General features: G+C 36.5%; 1 protein-coding gene and 1 pseudogene across 2 annotated transcripts in view; both read right to left on the bottom strand.

The window, feature by feature from the left end:
- GLCE (glucuronic acid epimerase) overlaps positions 1-25,856 on the bottom strand; it is a 126,939-nt gene that overhangs the window by 67,466 nt on the left and 33,617 nt on the right. The window contains exons 2-3 of one of the 2 annotated variants that reach the window (XM_063652705.1): positions 25,714-25,803; positions 3,541-3,631 (exon numbers count right to left, since the gene is read on the bottom strand). The gene's annotated coding sequence lies outside the window, so the exon portion shown is untranslated. The remainder of the gene's footprint in view (positions 1-3,540; positions 3,632-25,713; positions 25,804-25,856) is intronic. The other variant, XM_054451587.2, reaches the window with a different exon arrangement.
- Positions 22,741-25,856, bottom strand: part of LOC129013861 (histone-lysine N-methyltransferase SETMAR-like) — a 36,637-nt pseudogene continuing 33,521 nt past the window's right edge.

Genomic DNA, 25,856 nt, shown 5'->3' with positions numbered 1-25,856 from the left:
AAAATAAATAACAACAGAATTTTGATTGTAATCCAGAGAATAAAATAAATATCTATGAGTTCACACTGATATAAGTAAATGATTAAGCAAATAAATGTGAGGAGGGACTACTCTGTATTACAGAAGAATTATAATTGATAAATGTAGAGGAAATACGGAGAATAGAAAATCACCACTAAAACACCACAGAAGCTGCAGGCAAGATCCACCTATAAATGCTAAAATTAGTGGCCAAAAATTTAAGGAAAAACAAGATATTTGTGAAGCCTCAAAGCATTTTCCCCCAAATATTTATTAATTAAGGGAAAAGTATTAACTTCTTAATAGAGAAATCTGATAGACACCACCATAATCAAGTGATCAAGGTTAACGTTACCAGTAATAGGACATTCTGACACCACGTAGCCTCTGATATTGTGTGCTGAGAAAGGCACATCACCTCCGTGGTATTCTGTCTCAAAATCTGTAACTTCAATCTAGTTATGAGGAAACATCAGAGAAACTCAACTCTAATTGAATGACATTCTACAAAATACCTGACCAGGAGTCTTTCGAAGTGTGAAAATCATGAGAGACATGGAAAGACTAAGGAACTGTCAGATTGGAGGGGACTAAAGAAAAACACAACTAAATGTAATATCGGATCCTGGAAAAAGAACATTAGTGGAAAAACTGGTGAAATTCTAATAAGGTCTGCAGTTTTAGTAAGTCATTATTGATTATTTAGTTTTGATTATACCATGGTTATGTAAGATGTTAACATGAGGGTAAGCTGAGTAATGAATATTAAAAAAACTCTCTGGACTATATTATCGTTGTAACTTATTTATACATCTATAATTATTTCAAAATAAAATTTTTTTCAAGAGCTTTAAAAAAGAGAAAAAGAGACGTTATTCCTCTCCTTCAAATGCAATATACCTTTCTTGATAGCAAATTATGTGTATAAAATTGATTTTTTAAAATTTATTTGGTAGAAGATAAAATGGGTACAAAAACCAAATTATTCAAAAACATTATTTAACATTTTAAAGAAAACCCCATAGTGGTCAACTAAAGTAAGATTTTTAACACCGTCTCCTATGAGGATAAATCTTGGAGGTTTACTTCCAAACTAGTTTCTTTACTGCCCTGACAGTTATATGAAAATAATACACATGTCCACATCGTTAGCAGTAAAAATACTCACCTCAAAAATTCAACATTGCAAATAGCTACTGTAACTAACAGCTATGCGGTAATATGGACCAGGTTTTACAAAGTTAAAAAGCTGACATTCTCTTTTAGTCTGAATACCTTCAAAGACATGAACAGAGAAAATTCCAAATCAAGTCCATTCAGGTCCTTTCTTATCTAGCCACATACACTTTAAAAGATAAGCAGCATATTCAATTAAAAGAAAAAATTCTATGCCTGTCTTTAAAGTACACATATTTAATTTCAATGATACTATCAAATTAGCAATGACTCAGTATTTGATTTTTATAATGAAATATTTTATGCTGTTAGAAAAATCTAAACAATCTAAGATTATATGAAAGAGAAAATCAAAGTATAAACTTTCCTATGAGTTTATTTCCCCTTGTTTTACTTTTAAGTACCACAACTAGAACACAAATCAGGGAAATTAAAAAAAGATGTCTTAAGATATGATTTTAATAGATGCAAAAAATGTTAGCATTACCTTCTTATATCATCCATCATTTAACAGGAAATTTTACTTATTCATAAGAAATTGATTATTTTATTCATAAGTCTTAGTTTACAAATCAGATACTCTCCATAGCTAAACACACACAATGCTAAGGTGGCCTCATTAACATATTAAAACTATCAAGATTTCCATCCCTTCTGCAGCTTAATTTTATCACCTTTCATAATTCAAATGTATAAGCACTCAAATTCTAAATCCATACTGATTTAAATATAAAATGCATGATGGCACAAAAAGATGCAAAGTATTTTCTTTCTGATAAGTTTCCAGATTCCCTCCTTTAAAAAGTAAATTTTAAAAAGTTTTAAATTGACTTTATGAAAATGCAAGCAAAGATACCTCACACAAGTCTATTAGGAAACCAAATATATTTCAGGTTATGCAGGATATAAAAGAGGCTGTTTTCAAATTAAATAATCGTTCTTTATGAGATGAAGATTTTAGAAGCTTACTTTATTTTCTTAAAATTACATGGAAAATAGCAAAAATATTTTGTTTCTAATTTTGGTTCCCTGAACAGAGAAATTACTTTATGATATTGGTTGGAAATTCTAACTTATATGGCATGTTTTTAAAATATACTTTTTTTTTTTCTCCAGCCAAGAGACTTCTGAGGAGTGTAGCAAAGATTTTATAGACTTTCTAGGTTCCAATTTTATTTTCTCCTTCTATCTTATGTTTATTTAAACACTAATAATTTTAGGAATCACAAACAAGTGTAAGCGTTTCCACTTAAACCTCAGAGAGAAATGTAACTCCAACTTTAGCCACTAAATGTAGTTTTATATTAGCATGTTTTCATTTAAGTTTATATATGCTAAACCACTTGCATTACTAGAACAGATATTAAAAACACACAATCATCACTCTCAAAATATTATTTGTTCAGTTTAAATTTAGTAGGAGAGACAAATATAATCAAATACATTGCGTGAATAGTTTTTAGAATGAGAACAAGCTTGACCTTTATCATATAAACTTTTATTTTTGAAAATCTAAGCAAAATGAAGGCTTCTACTTAAAAAATAAGCACTTAGTATTTAACTGCTAACATTAAGTCTTATTTTAAAAATCAATTACTTCAGAAAACTAGCACCTCCCAAGAAATAATACAGACCCTTCACTTCAAGAAATTAAAGTTCCTGTATCTGCACATATACTTATATGCATATTTAAATCTCTAATAAGTTTTCATACAACAAGCCTTACTGACAACTAAAATCAGTTAGCTACCATTTCATGTATTATAATTACATAGCAGAATAAGATACCCTGCCTCAGTTTTCTAGGCGAAGGGTCAGCAAACTTTCCTAAAAGGGCCAGATTTTAGGCTTGTGGGCCATACAGAGACTGTTCCAACTAAAAACTCTGCCAATGTAGTGCTAAGATGGCCACACACAATATGTATTAAGTGGGTGTGGCTGTGTTCCAATAAAACTTTATTTACCAAAATAGGTGGCTGGCCCGTAGGCCATAGTTTGCTGACTCCTGCTCTAGGCAAACAGATTTGATATCAGTCTACAACACTTCCAGCGAATGTATAATCATGTTTCCCTTGAATCTAGTAGTTGTTACAAGGAACAATAGCTAATTAGTGGTAAAGAAACCATGAAAATATTTCCTGAGGTCAGAATCTCAGATTAGACTGGGAAATTTAAATGTGTTAATCAAATACACATTAAAATATAAGTCTAAAAATGCATAGTAATGGTATAATTAAATTTTATTAAACAATCTTACCTTAACCAAATGAAACAATCTAAATTCTAGCACATCTCTGAAAATGTACAGTAAAAGTATGATTAAATTTTATCAAACAATCTTACCTTAATCAAATGAAAGAATCTAAACTCTAGAACATCTCTGGTTTCAATTCAAAATATATCTGAATCAAAACTTCAGTTTCTTGTAAAATTCCTAGAGAAACAAAATTGAAAACCTTAAGTCAGCTTCCAGTTCCAGATAAGATGGGGTAATCACATGCCAACAAGTTAATGTAGCTATAAGACCTGGACAGAATGCATGCAACAACTACTAGGGAACTTTGAAAAGTAACAGTAGCAGGCAGATTAAAACAATCAGAATTTGATGTACCACTGAAGCAACCACAGGTTTACCATTTATTTCCCCCTCTGCTTTCATCCAGACTGAACATAATACAGCCCAAATGGAAAGCTTCAGGAGAAGCCCTCTACCTCTGGCTTGAGAGAGGGAAAGGGGTCTCTTAAGACTCACAAGAAAGTGTGCAAATCCCCTCGTTTTTTTCTCTCTTCACTCTCTCAAGCCCAGCCACCCATCACAGCTGTGGCAGCAGTGGCAATGGAGGTTATTAAGAACTAAAACTCTGAGAGAGGGAATCTACCTCTCTGATCACAGAAGCTGTGGGTGGTCCCAAGAGGATGTGGTGAATCTCTTTTGCTTCTCTCTCTGTCCTCCTGCCACTTGGCCCTGAATATGGGCACAGCTGCAGGGAGTGAACATTAAAGAGGGATAAAGATCCACTTTCTGATCAGAAAAAGGGAGCCACGCAGAATTAGAAATTACTGGGAGATCACAGACAAGGAACATGGGAGAGCAACACCTCAAAGTTGTTTTATGAACTCCTGGACTCACTCTCGAGTGGCACATGCATACATCTGACCCAAACAAACATACCCAGACTTTGAGAATTATGGAACAGACCACCCCTCAAGTTCCAGACTGGCAATGGGTGGTACACATGTGGGACAGAACCAAGTAATATGGCAAAAGCTTTGAAAATCAAACTGATATTGTAACTACAACCCACAGAAATTTGCAGTGTGACTCTAACTGGGTTGACTGTCTACTAAAACAAATATATCAACATTTTGCATAGTATTTAAACAAGACCCAACGTCTCCTAACATAATAGTCAAATGTCCAGGATATAATCCAAAATTACTTGGTATACAAGGAATCAAAAAAACTCAACTTGCACAGGAAAAATACTAACATCAAGAAAACAAAGATATTGAAACTATCTAAGATATTAAAGATATTTAGAGCCACTATTACAGAATGCTTTAACAAGTAAGTGCAAACATTCTTGAAACAAAGAGATAAACTCAGAAAAAAAAAATAGAAGATAAAAGAAGAACCAAATGGAAATTTTAGAAGTGGAAAAATACCAATAACCAAAATAAAAAGCTCACTAAATGAGCTCAATAGCCGAATGAAGACGACAGAAGAAAAAGTCAGTGAACTTACTACAGATGAATAAAAATGATCCAATCTGAACATAGACAAAGATTGGGGAGAAAAGGTCAACATCAATCACATTTCTGTACATTAATAATGAACAATTTGGAACACTCACATTTAAAAATAATACCGTTCAAAATAGCTCCATAAAAAACAAATACTTGAGCATAAACCTATTAGAACATGTACAAGAGCTATATGCTAACAACAACAAAATGCTGATGTATGCATCAGGAAAATCTGAGTAAGTAGAAAGATATCCTGTGTTCATGGATCAGAAAGCTCAACATTGTAAAGATGTCAATTCTCCCTAAACTGGTCTAGAAATTTAATGCAACTCCAATCAAAATTCCAGGATTTTTTGTAGTTATAGACAAGCTGATTCCAAGATTATTATGGAAAGGCAAAAGAACTAGAGAAGACAAAACTATTTTTAAAATAAATAAAGTTGAAGGAATTATACTACCTAATTTTAAGGCTTTAAGCTACTTACCAAGACAATGTGATATTGCTGAAGGGAGAGATCAATCAATGGAAAAGAATAGAGTGTTCACAAATATATCCACACAAACAGGGTCAACTGATTTTTGTCAAAGGTTCAAAGGCATATAGTGAGGAAAGGATTGTCTTTTCAACAAATGGTGTTGGAACAACTGTGCATCCATATGCAAAGAAAAAAATAAAATTTCACCTAAACCCTCATGTTCTACAAAAATTCACTCAAAATAAACTTAAATGTAAAATATAAAACTGTAAAACTTGTACCTAGAAAATGACAAAGAAGAAAATCTTTGTTACCTGAAATTAAGCAGAGTTCTGAGATATTACACCAAAAACATAATCCATAAAATAAAAGTTATAAATTGGACTTCAACAAAATTAAAAATTTATGCTCTGGAAAGGTATCTTTAACATAACATAAGGACAAGCTACTGACAGGGAGATAATACCTGCAAATCGCTTATGGAACAAAGGACTTCTGTCCAACAAATATATAGAACACTCAAAACTCAATAGTAAGAAAACAATATAATTTAAATATGAGCAAAAGCACATGATTAGAATAGCTTAAAAAACAAACAAACAAAAACAACTGGTAATTCCAAATGCTGCTAAAGATACAGAGCAATAGGAAATCTCATTCATTACTGGTGGAAATAAAAAATGGCACAACCACCTGAAAGACAGTTTGGCAGTTTCTAACAGAGCTAAGTATACATTTATCATATGACACAGCAGTCAAACTCCTAGATACTTACTAAACTGAATTGAAAACTTGTATTCAGACAAAAACCTATACACCAATATTTAATGAAGCTTTATTCATAATCACCAAAACCTGGAAGCAACCAAAATGTCCGGGTGAATGGATAAACAAACTGTGGTATTCCTATACAATAAAATACTATGCAGAAATGAAAAGGAATGAACTATTTGATTCATGAAACAATATGAATAAACCTTAAATGTATTTTTCCAAATGAAAGAAGTCAGATCCAAAAGCAATATATTATACGATTGCATTCAGATGACACAATGGAAAATGCAAAACTACAGGAGATTTTGGTTGTCAGGAGAGGAGCTGGGGTATGGAGTAGTGGCTGACTACAAAGGGGATGCATGGAGAAATTTTTTAGTGTGATGAAGTCGTTCTGTATGACACTGAGGTGGTGTATACATGACGTTGTGCATTTGTCAAAACCCACAGAACTGCACATCACAAAGATTGAACTTTAATGTATGCAAATTTTTAAAAATCAACTAAGATGCTGGGGGAATTTTAAGATAGAATGCAGTCCATGACAAATGAATCTCACTGTATTATAAATGAATGGCATAATCCAACTAAAGGGGGTAGGGTAAATTTATTTCTCACAGGGGTACTGGTTAACAATTGTGAACTTGCTTTATTGAGATGGAACAAACAAGTAAATGGATGATCAAGGCCAGGTTTCTGTTAGAAAGGAAAGTTACAGATAAGCAAAGTGAGGAAGCCTAGAATGAACCCTGTGGTACTGGATAAGTCACAGACATCAGTATGAACTTAATATATATTATATATACAGCATAATATATAATACAAATAGATAGGTAAAGAAACAATTATAGATGTACATAAATACATGATTAATATACAAATGTGTTATTTCCTAGCTCTATCCTCTGCGAAGGCCTTGAAATGGTGATACCCCTGTATCAACAAGTATATCCAGTACCCAGAGAGACAATGGATCTAAACACAATTCTCCAATACAAGAAACCAGGGCTCCTAGTGGAAATGGCTGATTCTAGGGGTAGGGCAGAGAAAATATATGTTAAGCCTGGAGTATCTTGTAGTACCAGAAATTAAGAAAGTATTCAAAAAAGAAAAGGAAGGGACATGTCAAAGGAATACAGGGACCAACACTGGAACAATTTTAGCAACAAAATAACATAGTATTGAATTATAAGCCAATGTATAAAATGAGTATACATATTGATATAAATGACTGAATAAATAAATGGAAGAGAAGGGACAAAGGCTTACTTACAGAAGAAAACTTAATAACATATAGATATACCCTATCCATAAGATGAAACAATCTCCCACCCTTTTGATTGTGGGCTGAAATTAGCAACTCATTTCTAAAAAATATAATACAAAAAGACAAAAATATCAACTTTACAGTGAGGAAATCTGATAAACAGTACCTTAGCCAAGTAATGCTGTCATCGTGCACTTTGGTAAGATGTGAGGAAAAGGGCATTTCCCTCTGTGTATTCTTCCTAAAACTCATAACCTCAGTCTAATCACAAGAAAAGCACCAGACAAACACAAATTGAGAGACACTCTGCAAAATATCTGACTGGTACTAGTACTCAGAACTATCAAGTTTATGAAAAACAAAGAAACGCAGAGAAACTGTCATAGACTATAGGAGATTTAGGGAGAGATGACAAATGTAAGCGTAATCCTGGAATGGATTCAAGAACAGGAGACCCAGTGGAAAATCTGGCAAAATCCCAATTTGGAATCTGGAGTTTGGTTAGTAGTAAGGTACCTGTTGGTTTCTTGGTTTTGAAAAATGCACTTGGTTTTGTAAACTGTTATTATCATGGCAAGCTGTGTTAGGAATATAAAGGAATATAAAACTCTTTGTATTATCTTTGTAACTCTTCTATACACCTAAACTTCTTCCAAAATAAAAAGGTTGTTTTTAATGGTCAAAGGACCTGAATAGATCCTTCACCAAAGAGAATATAACAAAACATACGACAAAATGCACAACATCAGCTACCAGGAAAGTGAAAATGAAACTCATTATCAGGTACCACTACAAATCTATTAGAATGGCTAAAATGAAAAAGATTGAACATACCAAGTGCTGACAACTGTGCAGAACAACTAGAACACTCATACATTGCTGATGGAAATACAAAGTGGAAATAGCCATTTTAGAAAACAGTTTGTCAATTTCTTGATAATAAACACTTACCATATGACCCACCAATCCCATACCTATGTATTTTTACCCAACAGAAATGAGAACTCATTTGCATGAAATCCTATACACAAATGTTTAAAGAAGCTCTATTCAAAATAGCTAAAAATTGGAAACAACTCAAATGTCCTCCAATTAATAAACTTATAAACAAACTGTGGTACATCCATACAACTGAATACTACTCAGTAATAAAAAGGAATAAAATATCAATACAAAGAACAACTTATATGAATCTTATAAGGCATTATGCTGAGTAAATGGATACGTAACAGTCTTAAATGGCTTCATGCTCTATTATTCCACTTCATGACCATTTTTGAAAAGACAAAAGTAAAATGGCAGAGTTACCAGGTATTGAGGGGTAGGGGGGGAGCACAACTACACAGGGATAACACAAGGTAGTTTTTTGAGCTAAGGAAACTATTCTGGATATTGACTGTGATGGTGGTTAGATACATCTATACACGTTGAAATATATCAACTATACACAGGAAAAGTCCGTTTTACTGCATGTTCATTAAAAAAATAAAATTTATGATACTTAAAAGACTTTTAAATCAAAGGCCTTTTCAGGATTATTTAGTTTGGATCTTATAGTCTGTAAAAATCCTCCTGTTTATTCTGCCTACTTTTCAGATAGAGCAAGTGACAAATAACTCAGTCGTGACATGTAAAATCACTAGAGGGATCAATGGTCTAAATGTCAGTTCCCCTAAGCAATGTATCACCTGCAAAGGAGTCTGATCTGCTCATCACCACTATCCCACCTAATTGAAAAGTAAATCCTGACATCTGCTTAGTGGTATCATAAAAGAACTTTCATTAAAGATTTTTTAAAAATACTGATTTACAGTCAGAATTCCACATTGTTGGTCAGGGAGAGGAATATGATTAATTCTGCTTCCATTGCATAATAAGCATTCTGAAAATAAAAAGTAAAACAGGCCAGGCAAGGTGGCTCATGCTTGTAATCCCAGGACTTTGGGAGGCCAAAGTGGGCAGATCACCTGAGGTCAGGAGTTTGAGACCAGCCTGGCCAACATGGTGAAACTCTGTCTCTACCAAAAATACAAAAAAATTAGCTGGGTGTGGTGGCACGTGCCTGTAATCCCAGCTACTTGGGAGACTGAGTCATGAGAATCACTTAAGCCTGGGAGACAGAGGCTGCAGTGAGCTGAGATCGCGCCACTGCACTCCAGCCTGGGTGACAGAGTGAGATACCATCTCAAAAAAAAAAAAAAAAAAAAAAAGTAAAACAATCACTTGTTTCTAACTTTTTTATCAGGGAAAAAAATAGTCACTTTATTTGAATAAGCAGGACGAGGAATGCAAGCTGGAAAACACAGTATTTCAGAAGTATTTCTACTCTTCTGCAAGAATTTCTTTATCGTACTTCAACTAATACAGTACACTACAAGGTTACAGTGAATTACTATACTCTACATGTATGTGGTCACAAAACATAAAAATCTACATAGTACAGGAATTTAAATTTTTTAAAACTAAGTATAAAGGTACTACCTCTTCTGAACACTTTTTATCATGTTATTTAATCTATCTGGTTCCTACATGTACCTTAGGTATTATTTTTAAAAATCATATTTAGCCAACTATTTCCGTTTAACCTAAACTCAATTATTTGTTTTTAAGGATACTGCTGTTCTCAGTTGGGCTAGTAAATTTAACAACACCTTCAGATTATTATATTTAAAAGAATATGAGATTTTTTTTAAAAAGCCGATCAGCAATTGCACTAATTTCAAATGAAAAACAAAAAGCCTCTATAAGGAACAGTTTATGCCTTAAGGCCTTTTGTTGTCATAATATTACATCCAATTATAAGTTAAATGATCTGCTTCAAGAATTTAGGTTATTTTCCCCAGGAACACATTTGGAAAAACTGATGACATTACCTGGTACCATATCCTTTTTAACCGAAGCCATGTGTGTGCAGTAGCTATAATTCACTAAGGTCAGTTTAGTTTTGACACCCATTAAAACCCACTGAATGGAGCACCTATTGCAAATCTGTATGCTTACTGCTCCATGTAATCTTCTCACTTGACGTTCAACTTACTAAACAAAGGCTGTTTTATTAATAATAATCAAAATCTGACTTCCAATGATGCACTGCACCTGTCAAAAGTTTCAGTAGGTTAGTAAATTTCCTGTCTATTCTCTCTGTAGCATTCCACGTGTTTAAGTCACTATTATATTTTAATGTCCATAAACGCAGGAGTCTTTTCCCATCTTTTTCAAAGAATCAAGAAAACTTCAGTTAATTAGTATTACACCATTCACAGTTAAACTTCCAGCTCTCTTCAAAAGTTGCCAATTAATAAGAATTTTTACATATGAACTAAACCCAACAGAATGCTTTACCTTACTGGCCACTGAAATGCTAAGTTCACGAAATCAACATTACCTAGTAACATTTTAAAGATTAAACCACCTATCTCTATAAAAGTAGCTACTACTTTCCTTCACCCAAATTGGTATCATCCAAACTTAAATATCACAATAGCCATCTCTACACTTCAGCAAATCAAACAAACTTTCCACCCATTATTCCAAAAGTTCTTCTTTCAGAAATGAAGTTTTATATAATATATTTAGGCTATTTGTTTAGAAACATTAAAGGTCAGAATAAGAAATTATCCATAAATAATGTTAAATCATCAAAGAATCAAGAAGGGATTTGGGATGGAGAACTTGGTATGTACTGAAATTAAGAAGGCCTCATGTGACACTTAACACTACGTAGCCCAAACCTGTGTTACAAGTATATTTAACCACTTGCTAATAGTTCTGATAAAAAGTTCTATGATTGAAGTCAATGCCTGTGTAGACTATAAATCTCATATACCTATGCTTACTCCAATCCACCATTACTGAAGTTCCCTATTGCTACATTGGGAAACTACATGATACAGAATTGTAACCATGACTATCACTAAGAAAACTACAAATAACTGTCTTTAGAAGGCATTTAACGATTGGTAAGAATACCACAGTTTTTCCATGAAGGGTAGACCCACACTTGGCACACAGTGGGAGCACAAGAGAGAATTGTATATGAGGAAGACAGAAGCTCTAAGAGCAGTGACCAATAGACAGTAAATCTCTTCCATTATTTTAAAAGTCTATCTATCTCAGAAAAGCCATATTGAAAAATTTATTTTAATTTGCTTCTGAGTTGGCAGTTCTTCACTATAGGTGAATACTGGTTTAAAGCAACTGCTGATTTTTTTTTTTTTAATTGGGTAAGTAGTCTCTGACTGTTGCATTTAGGAGGTGAAAGCAAGGCTGGGAACCATGGTTCATGCCTATAATCCCATCATTTTGGGAGGCCAAGGTGTAAGGATAGTTTGAGCCCAGGAGCTCAAGACCAGCCTGGGCAACATAGTGAGACTCCATCTCTACAGAAGATTTAAAAAATAGCCAGATGTGGTACAGTGTGCCTGTAGTCCCAGCTAGTTGGGAGGTTGAGGTAGGAAGACTGTTTGAGCTGAGGAGGTCAAGGCTACAGTGAGCCTGCGCTCATACCAATGCACTCCAGCCTGGGTGACAGAGCCAGACCCTTTCTCAAAAATAATAGTAATAATAATAATAGGAGGAGGAGGAGGAAAAAGCAAAACAGAGCTGCCTTTAGCACTTTAGAGTCTTTACCAAGAAAAGTAAAATGGAGTACATGGTCATTCTTAAGGCCTTTTTAAAAATTCCTCAGTGGGTATCTGATTAAATCTTAAATTGTCCTCTAAGTCTGGATTTTTGAACCCAAAATTCCTCACTGCTTTTGAAGCAGAAAATAGAAAAAAAGAAAGATAAATGAGGTTCCTAACTCAATGCAAAGAAAAAACAAAGTAAGCCTTTGTTAGCAATATCTGTTAAGCATCTAGTATGTAAAACACTGCTGTAGTGATGGGATGAGGAAAGGGCCAAAACAAAGAACACTAGTACTGGCTTTCAAAGAGCTTACATAAATATGGAATACATGAAGAATTCTTTATAAAGCAATGCTATATGTTTTGCTTGTTTTTATAAGTATACTGCTAGACAGGCAAGGGCAGATACTATGTCTGTCTTGTTTACCACACTAGCCCCAGTGCCTACTACAATGACTAGACACAGCAAGCACTAAAAAAAATTTGTTGTATAAATGAAGACTTTCAACAGCTATGTCAATACTGACACTTGGCTTCCTTGACTCCAGTGATCTAGCCCTCTTTGACAGGCAGAACAATGGCCCTCCAAAGATGTCTGTGCCCTTAAGCACTGGAACCTAAGTTACCTTACATGGCAAAAGGGACTTGCAGTTGTAATGAAGGTTAAGGAACTTGAGATGGGAGAGATTACTCTGTATTATCCAGGTAGGCCCAATCTCATCCCATGTGGATTTAAAGTGGAAGAGGAAGACAGAAGGTGGATCAGAGAGTTTAAATCAAAGGAGAAGGAAATACTGGAAGCTTGAGAGGGACTTGATCTTTGTTACTGGCTTTGAAGATGAAGGAGGGCCACATGCCAGGGAACGAGGGTGGAATGTAGGTGCTAGAAAGGGCTCTGATCAAGACAAATGCTACAACCACAAGGAAGTGAATTCTACCAAAACCCCAAATAAGCAAGGAAACTGACCTTGCCCTACAGCCTCCAGAAAGGAACATGGCCATGCTGAAATTTTTATTTTAACCCAGTGAGACCTGGATTGGCCTACTGACTCACAGAACTGTAAGATTAAAAAACTTTCTGTTTAAGCTACCAAGTTTGTATTGATTTATGATGGCAGCAATAGAAAACTAATATGCCCCTTATCGCTTCTACTCTAGCAACCCAAATATATAGTTTTTCTTGTCAACACCCTGATACTGGTTCAATAAAAGATTTAACATTCTGAAATGCTTTGATTTGGTCATAATCTCCTATTCTTACCTCTTCTACTTCATATTCCCTACGTCTGTCATTATCAAGGAAAGACCTGTTTAAAAGAACAATATGTAGAAACAAAATGCCACTTATCAATCACGAATTAGTATTTTCTAGTTAGAATGTTTGGTCAGCTTTATATCCAAAAGTATAAAACGACACAACAGAATAGTTATAACAAACTGCAAATTTCATATGCCTTGCAACACTGCAGTACCAAGGACCCACACTGAAATGTGTAATTAAACAACCCAGTGTGTCAAATTCTGATTTACTTTTAAAGAAACTGTATTTTGTTTTTAAATCTGGAACCATTTCTTTGCCTCTTTGTATTTATGCACTTGCTCTAAAATATTAAAAACAACCTCATAAACAATCTGTTTAACAGTAATTAGAATTTTATCTAGTTAAAACAACAGCAGAGCATGCCACAACACAGATGGCATGAAACTTTCTCCTTGCCTGATTAGTGTCAAAAAATTGTTCTCCAATTTCATGATTAGGAAAAATTTTGTCACAGGCTATCTCACAAAATACTAGTGAAAGGACAGTTTTATTAAGGAAGTCTTTGCTCAGCATATATCTTAATTATTTCTCGATGTAAAAAATTGTCTTACTACTCTGATAAAACCCAGCCAAATAAGTGATTAAGGAATCATAACGGATAGAAGTCTGTACCACTGACTTCACTCTAGTTCCAATTCCTTAAGCACACTAATTCTTTGTGGAGTAGAGGTTCCCAGACTATGATGCATGAATCACCTGGGGAGTGTTTAAAACTTCCAGTGACCAAGTTCTAACCCATACCAATTAAATCAAAAGGTCTGGGGATAAGAGAAGCATAAAAGTTTTTAAACTCCCCAAGTGGCTCCAGTATGGTTTAAGGCATGGTACAGTGCACTGAATGGAGTCAGGAGGCCTGTGATCTGGCACTGGCTGTGCCACCAGAAAGCTTGGTTACGTCACTGGGTAGCCATTTCCTCATCTATAAAAATATAGGATTGGACAAATTATTTCTAATATCTAACATTTTATAAGTCTAGGATGAGATTCCTTAGTTTTCTTCAAAAGATTAAATCACTTCAACATTTAAACTATGCAAAAAAAATTGAAATCCATGATCTGATGATGCTTATTCCTATCTGTTAAAATCTTATTTTTTTTTAACTTTAATGTTTGTATTAATATAACTATGATGTTATATGTTGCAATTTTGAATATAGTTAAGCAAAACAAAATAAAACACAAACTTATGTAATAACTAGATATTACACCATCAACTACTTTGAAAATAATGATATAGAACTCAAAATTCTAATGGTATAAAGTCAAACCATTGGGAAATTTTTTTTTCTTTTAATTTTTTTTTCTATTTTTTATTTTTATTATTATTATTATTATTATTATTATTATACTTTAGGCTCTATGGTACATGTGCGCAACATGCAGGTAAGTTACATATGTATACATGTGCCATGCTGGTGCGCTGCACCCACCAACTCGTCATCTAGCATTAGGTATCTCTCCCAATGCTATCCCTCCCCCTTCCCCCGACCCCACAACAGTCCCCGAAGTGTGATGTTCCCCTTCCTGTGTCCATGTATTCTCATTGTTCAATTCCCACCTATGAGTGAGAATATGCGGTGTTTGGTTTTTTGTTCTTGCGATAGTTTACTGAGAATGATGATTTCCAATTTCATCCATGTCCCTACAAAGGACATGAACTCATCATTTTTTATGGCTGCATAGTATTCCATGGTGTATATGTGCCACATTTTCTTAATGCAGTCTATCATTGTTGGACATTTGGGTTGGTTCCAAGTCTTTGCTATTGTGAATAATGCTGCAATAAACATACGTGTGCATGTGTCTTTATAGCAGCATGATTTATAGTCCTTTGGGTATATACCCAGTAATGGGATGGCTGGGTCAAATGGAATTTCTAGTTCTAGATCCCTGAGGAATCGCCACACTGACTTCCACAAGGGTTGAACTAGTTTACAGTCCCACCAACAGTGTAAAAGTGTTCCTATTTCTCCACATCCTCTCCAGCACCTGTTGTTTCCTGACTTTTTAATGATTGCCATTCTAACTGGTGTGAGATGGTATCTCATTGTGGTTTTGATTTGCATTTCTCTGATGGCCAGTGATGGTGAGCATTTTTTCATGTGTTTTTTGGCTGCATAAATGTCTTCTTTTGAGAAGTGTCTGTTCATGTCCTTCGCCCACTTTTTGATGGGGTTGTTTGTTTTTTTCTTGTAAATTTGTTGGAGTTCATTGTAGATTCTGGATATTAGCCCTTTGTCAGATGAGTAGGTTGCAAAAATTTTCTCCCATTTTGTAGGCTGCCTGTTCACTCTGATGGTAGTTTCCTTTGCTGTGCAGAAGCTCTTGAGTTTAATTAGATCCCATTTGTCAATTTTGGCTTTTGTTGCCATTGCTTTTGGTGTTTTAGACATGAAGTCCTTGCCCATGCCTATGTCCTGAATGGTAATGCCTAGGTTTTCTTCTAGGGTTTTTATGGTTTTAGGTCTAACATTTAAGTCTTTAATCCATCTTGAATTGATTTTTGTATAAGGTGTAAGGAAGGGATCCAGTTTCAGCTTTCTACATATGGCTAGCCAGTTTTCCCAGCACCATTTATTAAATAGGGAATCCTTTCCCCATTTCTTGTTTTTGTCAGGTTTGTCAAAGATCAGATAGTTGTAGATATGTGGCATTATTTCTGACGGCTCTGTTCTGTTCCATTGATCTATATCTCTGTTTTGGTACCAGTACCATGCTGTTTTGGTTACTGTAGCCTTATAGTATAGTTTGAAGTCAGGTAGTGTGATGCCTCCAGCTTTGTTCTTTTGGCTTAGGATTGACTTGGCGATGCGGGCTCTTTTTTGGTTCCATATGAACTTTAAAGTAGTTTTTTCCAATTCTGTGAAGAAAGTCATTGGTAACTTGATGGGGATGGCAATGAATCTGTAAATTACCTTGGGAAGGATGGCCATTTTCATGATATTGATTCTTCCTACCCATGAGCATGGAATGTTCTTCCATTTGTTTGTATCCTCTTTTATTTCCTTGAGCAGTGGTTTGTAGTTCTCCTTGAAGAGGTCCTTCACATCCCTTGTAAGTTGGATTCCTAGGTATTTTATTCTCTTTGAAGCAATTGTGAATGGGAGTTCACTCATGATTTGGCTCTCTGTTTGTCTGTTATTGATGTATAAGAATGCTTGTGATTTTTGTACATTGATTTTGTATCCTGAGACTTTGCTGAAGTTGCTTATCAGCTTAAGGAGATTTTGGGCTGAGACAATGGGGTTTTCTAGATATACTATCATGTCATCTGCAAACAGGGACAATTTGACTTCCTCTTTTCCTACTTGAATACCCTTGATTTCCTTCTCCTGCCTAATTGCCCTGGCCAGAACTTCCAACACTACGTTGAATAGAAGTGGTGAGAGAGGGCATCCCTGTCTTGTGCCAGTTTTCAAAGGGAATGCTTCCAGTTTTTGCCCATTCAGTATGATATTGGCTGTGGGTTTGTCATAAATAGCTCTTATTATTTTGAGATACGTCCCATCAATACCTAATTTATTGAGAGTTTTTAGCATGAAGGGTTGCTGAATTTTGTCAAAGGCCTTTTCTGCATCTATTGAGATAATCATGTGGTTTTTGTCTTTGGTTCTGTTTATATGCTGGATTACATTTATTGATTTGCGTATATTGAACCAGCCTTGCATCCCAGGGATGAAGCCCACTTGATTATGGTGGATAAGCTTTTTGATGTGCTGCTGGATTCGGTTTGCCAGTATTTTATTGAGGATTTTTGCATCAATGTTCATCAAGGATATTGGTCTAAAATTCTCTTTTTTTGTTGTGTCTCTGCGAGGCTTTGGTATCAGGATGATGCTGGCCTCATAAAATGAGTTAGGGAGGATTCCCTCTTTTCCTATTGATTGGAATAGTTTCAGAAGGAATGGTACCAGCTCCTCCTTGTACCTCTGGTAGAATTCGGCTGTGAACCCATCTGGTCCTGGACTTTTTTTGGTTGGTAAGCTATTGATTATTGCCACAATTTCAGCTCCTGTTATTGGTCTATTCAGAGATTCAACTTCTTCCTGGTTTAGTCTTGGGAGGGTGTATGTGTTGAGGAATTTATCCATTTCTTCTAGATTTTCTAGTTTATTTGCGTAGAGGTGTTTGTAATATTCTCTGATGGTAGTTTGTATTTCTGTGGGATCGGTGGTGATATCCCCTTTATCATTTTTTATTGCATCTATTTGATTCTTCTCTTTTTCTTTATTAATCTTGCTAGCGGTCTATCAATTTTGTTGATCCTTTCAAAAAACCAGCTCCTGGATTCATTGATTTTTTGAAGGGTTTTTTGTGTCTCTATTTCCTTCAGTTCTGCTCTGATTTTAGTTATTTCTTGCCTTCTGCTAGCTTTTGAATGTGTTTGCTCTTGCTTTTCTAGTTCTTTTAATTGTGATGTTAGGGTGTCAATTTTGGATCTTTCCTGCTTTCTCTTGTGGGCATTTAGTGCTATAAATTTCCCTCTACACACTGCTTTGAATGCATCCCAGAGATTCTGGTATGTTGTGTCTTGGTTCTCGTTGGTTTCAAAGAACATCTTTATTTCTGCCTTCATTTCGTTATGTACCCAGTAGTCATTCAGGAGCAGGTTGTTCAGTTTCCATGTAGTTGAGTGGTTTTGAGTGAGATTCTTAATCCTGAGTTCTAGCTTGATTGCACTGTGATCTGAGAGATAGTTTGTTATAATTTCTGTTCTTTTACATTTATTGAGGAGAGCTTTACTTCCAAGTATATGGTCAATTTTGGAATAGGTGTGGTGTGGTGCTGAAAAAAATGTATATTCTGTTGATTTGGGGTGGAGAGTTCTGTAGATGTCCATTAGGTCCGCTTGGTGCAGAGCTGAGTTCAATTCCTGGGTATCCTTGTTGACTTTCTGTCTCGTTGATCTGTCTAATGTTGACAGTGGGGTGTTAAAGTCTCCCATTATTAATGTGTGGGAGTCTAAGTCTCTTTGTAGGTCACTCAGGACTTGCTTTATGAATCTGGGTGCTCCTGTATTGGGTGCATATATATTTAGGATAGTTAGCTCTTCTTGTTGAATTAATCCCTTTACCATTATGTAATGGCCTTGTCTCTTTTGACCTTTGTTGGTTTAAAGTCTGTTTTATCAGAGACTAGGATTGCAACCCCTGCTTTTTTTTGTTTTCCATTTGCTTGGTAGATCTTCCTCCATCCTTTTATTTTGAGCCTATATGTGTCTCTGCACGTGAGATGGGTTTCCTGAATACAGCACACTGATGGGTCTTGAGTCTTTATCCAATTTGCCAGTCTGTGTCTTTTAATTGGAGCATTTAGTCCATTTACATTTAAAGTTAATATTGTTATGTGTGAATTTGATCCTGTCATTATGATGTTAGCTGGTTATTTTGCTTGTTAGTTGATGCAGTCTCTTCCTAGTCTCGATGGTCTTTACATTTCGGTATGATTTTGCAGTGGCTGGTACCGGTTGTGCCTTTCTATGTTTAGCGCTTCCTTCAGGAGCTCTTTTAGGGCAGGCCTGGTGGTGACAAAATCTCTCAGCATTTGCTTGTCTGTAAAGTATTTTATTTCTCCTTCACTTATGAAGCTTAGTTTGGCTGGATATGAAATTCTGGGTTGAAAATTCTTTTCTTTAAGAATGTTGAATATTGGCCCCCACTCTCTTCTGGCTTGTAGGGTTTCTGCCGAGAGATCCGCTGTTAGTCTGATGGGCTTCCCTTTGATGGTAACCCGACCTTTCTCTCTGGCTGCCCTTAACGTTTTTTCCTTCATTTCAACTTTGGTGAATCTGACAATTATGTGTCTTGGAGTTGCTCTTCTCGAGGAGTATCCTTGTGGTGTTCTCTGTATTTCCTGAATCTGAATGTTGGCCTGCCTTGCTAGATTGGGGAAGTTCTCCTGGATAATATCCTGCAGAGTGTTTTCCAACTTGGTTCCATTCTCCCCGTCACTTTCAGGTACACCAATCAGACGTAGATTTGGTCTTTTCACATAGTCCCACATTTCTTGGAGGCTTTGCTCGTTTCTTTTTATTCTTTTTTCTCTAAACTTCCCTTCTCGCTTCATTTCATTCATTTCATCTTCCAGGGCTGATACCCTTTCTTCCATTTGATCGCATCGGCTCCTGAGGCTTCTGCATTCTTCACGTAGTTCTCGAGCCTTGGTTTTCAGCTCCATCAGCTCCTTTAAGCACTTCTCTGTATTGGTTATTCTAGTTATACATTCTTCTAAATTTTTTTCAAAGTTTTCAACTTCTTTGCCTTTGGTTTGAATATCCTCCCGTAGCTCGGAGTAATTTGATAGTCTGAAGCCTTCTTCTCTCAGCTCGTCAAAGTCATTCTCCGTCCAGCTTTGTTCCGTTGCTGGTGAGGAACTGCGTTCCTTTGGAGGAGGAGAGGTACTCTGCTTTTTAGAGTTTCCAGTTTTTCTGCTCTGTTTTTTCCCCATCTTTGTGGTTTTATCTACTTTTGGTCTTTGATGATGGTGATGTACAGATGGGTTTTTGGTTTGGGTGTCCTTTCTGTTAGTTTTCCTTCTAACAGACAGGACCCTCAGCTGCAGGTCTGTTGGAGTACCTGGCCGGCCGTGTGAGGTGTCAGTCTGCCCCTGCTGGGGGGTGCCTCCCAGTTAGGCTGCTCGGGGGTCAGGGGTCAGGGACCCACTTGAGGAGGCAGTCAGCCCGTTCTCAGATCTCCAGCTGTGTGCTGGGAGAACCACTGCTCTCCTCAAAGCTGTCAGACAGGGACATTTAAGTCTGCAGAGGTTACTGCTGTCTTTTTGTTTGTCTGTGCCCTGCCCCCAGAGGTGGAGCCTACAGAGGCAGGCAGGCCTCCTTGAGCTGTGGTGGGCTCCACCCAGTTCAAGCTTCCAGGCTGCTTTGTTTACCTAAGCGAGCCTGGGCAATGGCGGGCACCCCTTCCCCAGCCTCGCTGCCGACTTGCTGTTTGATCTCAGACTGCTGTGCTAGCAATCAGCAAGACTCCGTGGGCGTAGGACCCTCTGAGCCAGGTGTGGGCTATATTCTCCTGGGGCACCGTTTCCTAAGCCCGTCGGAAAAGCACAGTATTCGGGTGGGAGTGGCCCGATTTTCCAGGTGCCGTCTGTCACCCCTGGAAAGGGAACTCCCTGACCCCTTGAGCTTCCCGAGTGAGGCAATGCCTCGCCCCTGCTTCGGCTGGCGCACGGTGCACTCACCCACTGACCTGCGCCCACTGTCTGGCACTTCCTAGTGAGATGAACACGGTACCTCAGATGGAAATGCAGAAATCACCCGTCTTCTGCGTCGCTCGCGCTGGGAGCTGTAGACCGGAGCTGTTCCTATTCGGCCATCTTGGCTCCTCCCCCAAAATCTTATTTTTATAAAGATTATTTTATAGTAGAGATCAAATTCAACTACATTTCAATTGCACAGATTTTTATATATCCTTATGCTCATCCATGTCATAAAAGGGTATGTATGTTAGGAATGACTGGAAGCTTGAATTATCTCAAAATACAGCTTGCTATTAGATTATTTCTAGAATTCCTATTAGAATATACTGCATGTATCCTGATTTTCTTGAATAGCATTCCTGGTTTTGCTTAGCTCCTGAAGATACAAAATGACTTGAACTTTTCATTAACATTATTTCATAAAAGCAAATCATTAAGGAAACAAGAAACAGTTGAAATAATCCCTGAGTATCAAGTCATTCTGTATACAGTCTCAAACCGAATTCTTACCCTTGACCAGCCCTCTTACAAATGTACACTACCAGTTATGAGGGTGCTTGGAAAAAGGCTAATTCATTCAACAAGTTAAGCATTCTTGTAGTTCCAGAGTTTGGGGACCGGGTGGCGGACTTCCAATATGTCCCTGCAGTGATCCCTGCCTTCTGATAGTTGCATGTTGTGTAACCCTCTTTAAATGTGGGCTAGACCTAGTAACTTGCTTATAAAGAAGAAAATATTGGCCAAGCATGGTGGTTCATGCCTGTAATCCCAAGACTTTGGGAGGCCAAGGCAGGAGGATCACTTGAGCCCAGGAGTTCAAGACCAGCCTGGGCAACACAGTAAGACTGTCTCAATTTTAAAAAATAAAGAAAATATGGCAACTGTGATGGGAAGTCACTTCTGTGATTAGGTTATAAAAATTGTGATGTGCTTCTTGCTAGCACTCTCTTTTGCTGGCACTTTTTCTTGCCCTCTTGCTTGTTTGCTCTAAGTCAACTGCCATATTGTGAGATGCTCTATGAGGCCCTTTGGCACGAGTCCAAGGGAGGCCTCTGGCCAACAGCCTGAGAAGAAATGAATCCTGCCTTATGAGTGACCTAGAAAATGTATCCTTTCACATCAAGATTTCTGATGAGACTTCAGGCCCTGTCAACACATTGGTTCATAACCTTGTAAGAGGTTCATAACCTTGTTAAGAGGTTCATAACCTTGTAAGAGCGCCTATGCTGTTCCTAGATTCCTGACTCACTGCAATATAATAAATGTGTGTTTTGAGTGGGTATGTTTTAAAGTAATTTGTTATGCAACAATAGGTAACTAATATAGGCATGTAGCAATGAATAAAAACACTGCAGTCAAAGAACCAATAGTTGAGTAATAAGATAGATCAAGGTATCGACAATCCAGTAATGGGTGAGACATGTAAATAAATGTAATAAAGTATTTTAGGGGCTCTGATAAAAGCATACATGTGTTTGAATGCCACATGCAGGGTTTTTTTAAAAAAAAGAAAAAAGTATACATGTGAGGGGTAAGGTACAGACATAAGAAAGGATATGTATATAAAAAGGCTCAGGCACTAATGTTCTTTAAAAGGGAAGAATGTGAATTATAAGCATCAAAGAAATACAGTGGTCACTTTGGAAAACTAAAGGTAATCCCAATTATTTCCCACCTATTCAAGAAAACTGCTGCAGCAATTTTCTCTTCCTTCTACTACATTGTCAAATATTCCCTCTCTACTGGATTATTCCTATCACATTAAACATACAACCAAAAATTTTTTTTAAAGCCCACTCTCTTAACTCTACACACCAAATGTGCATAGTTCCCCCTTTACAATAAAACTCAAAAGTGTTATCTACACTCACTGTCTCCACATCTCCCATTTTCTCCTGAATCCATATCAACCAAGCTTTTCATCCCATCTACCAACTTGCCCTTATTTAAGGTCACCAACATCTTCCACATTGCTAAACACAACAATCGATTCTCCGACTTCCTCTTATTTTACCTATGAGCAGCAGCTGACACAAATAATAATTCCGTCCTTGAAATACATGGCTCTCAAAATACCCACCTCTACTGGTTTTAATCTTACTAGGTTGGCGCAAAAGTAATTGCGGTTTTGGACCGTGAATTTTAAATCATTATAACTAGATTCAAACACATCTTTATTCATCAAAATAGGAAACATTACAATCAACACATTTTTGCCAATGAGAAATAAGTTTATTTATTCCTGTAGTGTAAACATGTGTGATCTGGGATTTGATAAACTCTTGGAAAGCTTTTTCTGCATTCTGGTTGTGGAAACATCTTCCCTGCAAAAAGCTGCTGAGATGCTTGAAGAAGTGGTAGTCAGTTGGCAAGAAGTCAGGTGAATAAGGTGGACGAGGCAAGACTTTGTGCCTAATTCATTCAACTTTTGAAGCGTTGGTTGTGCGATGCATTGTCAGGCATTGTTGTGCCGAAGGACTGGGCCCTTTATGTTGATCAATGCTGGCTGCAGGCGTTGCAGTTTTCCATGCATCTCAGTGATTTGTTGAGCATACTTCTCAGATGTAATGGTTTTGCTGGAACTCAGAAAGCTGTAGTGGATCAGATCGGCAGCAGACCATCAAACAGTGACCATGAACATTTTGGTACAAGTTTGGCTTTGGGAAGCGCTCTGGAGCTTCTTCTCAGTCCAGCCACCAAGCTGGTCATCAGCGGTTGTCGTATAAAATCCACTTACCATCGCACGTCACAATCTGATCGAGAAATGGTTCATCGTTGTTACACAAAGTAAGAGAAGACAACACTTCAAAATGACGATTGTTTTTATTTTCAGTCAGCTCATGAGGCACCCACTTATCGAGCTTTTACACCCTTCTAATTTGCTTCAAATGCTGAATGACCGTATGATGGTTGATGTTGAGTTCCCGGCAACTTCTAGTGTTGTAAGAGGATCAGCTTCGATGATTGCTCTCAATTGGTCGTTGCCAACTTTCGATGGCCGGCCACGACACTCCTCATCTTCATGGCTCTCGTCTCCTTTGCAAAAATTATTGAACCACCACTGCACTGTACCTTTGTTAGCAATTTCTGGGCCAAATGCATTGTTGATGCTGCAAGTTGTCTCTGCTGCTTTATGACCCATTTTGAACTTGAATAAGAAAATCACTTGAATTTGCTTTTTGTCTAACATCATTTCCATAGTCTAAAATAAATATAAAATAAACAGCAAGTAATAAGTCATTAGCAAAACAAAGCAACGAATGCACATTAAAATGATGTATAACATAAACCACATTTATTTAAGAATGTATTCCAATGCCAAACAGCAAATTTAAACAATGCAAAAACCACAATTGTGTCTGCACCAGCCTAACACTCCATGCTCACTCCACTTCAGTCACACTAGCCTCCTCCTTGTTCCTTGAACATACCAGGCACACACTTTCCTCAAATCTGTTACCCTTGCTATACCTTAGAACAGGAATGTTCTTCCCTGAGATATCTGTATAGATTCCTTTTAGGTCTTCACTCAAATGTCACAATCCTTCCCAGGCCTGCCCTCCTCCAATTGCCATGCCTTCCAACACTCCCCCATCCCCTTTCCCTCCTTTATTTTGCTATCTGATACAGTATACATTTTATCTGTTAGTTTCAGTTTCCCTCTCAGCTAGAATGTAAGCTCCATAGAAGCAGGAATTTTTGTCTGTTTTGTTTACTGTTGTATGTGATACAACAGTACCTGGCAATAGTAGGAATGGTATTAATATTTGTTTAATGAATGAATGAACCAACAAAGGGAATTCTCTCACTGATTTAATGTAATATAGGGGAGTAATTTAATAGTTTCAAAGGTACCAAAATATTACATTCATATTTCAATCATTGTGATTTGTGTTCTGACAGATTTAACACCCTTATTATACATACCAGGGCTATATTAAATTAGTTTGCATTCCCCTGAAAACATACCAATCAGGAGAAAACATCCAGAATTGTCTTAGACAACAAGGAGCAACAAGACTGATTTTAAAAAATAGTTTTCCATGGATAATCTAAAGTAGACAATCCACATACAATATGTCACAAAATCTGATACAGACTTTCAAAGTCTAGAGGTGAAAGAGAAGGTAAGTAAAAATTTCAAATTTTGTTAATACACACAAACACACACACACACACAAACTCTAAGGAGATTTTATCAATTCTTTCATAGGTAACTTGTAACCTTTGATGTGTTTTCCATCCATTTTCCAATATACATTTTTTTTACTTCTCTTTTTCTAAGCTATCAGTGATTTAAAAAAAAAAATTTAGCTGAGACTATATTTACAGTGTCCCAAAGATAAAAACAAGACTTGATTGCGCTGAGATACAATACTTATAAATATCATTTTTACATTTGTATGTATATGTTCTTTACACATTTCCCAAGTGCTTTCACATCTTTATTATGATCTTCACACTGACACGAATAAATAGGCAGGCAGATTTTATCACATCCTCCCCCACCTCCCACATACATACACATACTTTGCAGATGGAAAAAAGTGACTCTCAAAGAGATTAACTGGCCTGCTCAAGGTCACAGAGCTACAAGCAGTTCAACCTGAACTATAATTAGGTTTTTTTGAATCCAAATTCACTATTTTCTTTCACAACATATTACCTCACCCAGTAATTGAAGAAAGGTACACTGCATGTATCTATAAAGACTTGACTATATAAGTATCTTCCTTCTGGATTAGAGATTTTTACATTCCAATCCATTATAAAAGTGCTTTGCAGATGGTACAAATATGCTACTCTTCTTATTTTTTAAAAAAGAAAAGCCCAAGAAAATAAAAATAAAGAAAACTGAGTCAAGCAGTAGTAACATGAGATTAATGGTTACTTTCTGCACACAGGATCAATGTTTTAGAACCTCTGAACTATCAAACAGATACCAAATACCACTTCAAGTGCCAGAGGAAGATATTTAACAGACGCCATTCTGGGTAAAATCACCATTTATTACTGCCAGAACCCATACCTACATCACTATCTGAAAAATCCTGGTAATCTGGACTAAAAATAATAAGAATGAATTATTTTTACCCTTCTCTCCTAAGATTTAGCTCAGGTTCAGATAAACAAATGGTTCCATGAGTCACTTCATCTGGACTTCTTCCTGTCTCCTTTAATATTCTAAGAAGAGAGAAAAGAGATTCCTTTATCATTCCAGCTGCAAGAACACTCTA

This window comes from Pongo pygmaeus, chromosome 16 (genome assembly GCF_028885625.2).
Source record: "Pongo pygmaeus isolate AG05252 chromosome 16, NHGRI_mPonPyg2-v2.0_pri, whole genome shotgun sequence".
NCBI lineage: Eukaryota > Metazoa > Chordata > Mammalia > Primates > Hominidae > Pongo > Pongo pygmaeus.
The sequence above is the reverse complement of the archived record's forward strand: the minus strand, read 5'-3'. Positions and strand labels throughout refer to the sequence as shown.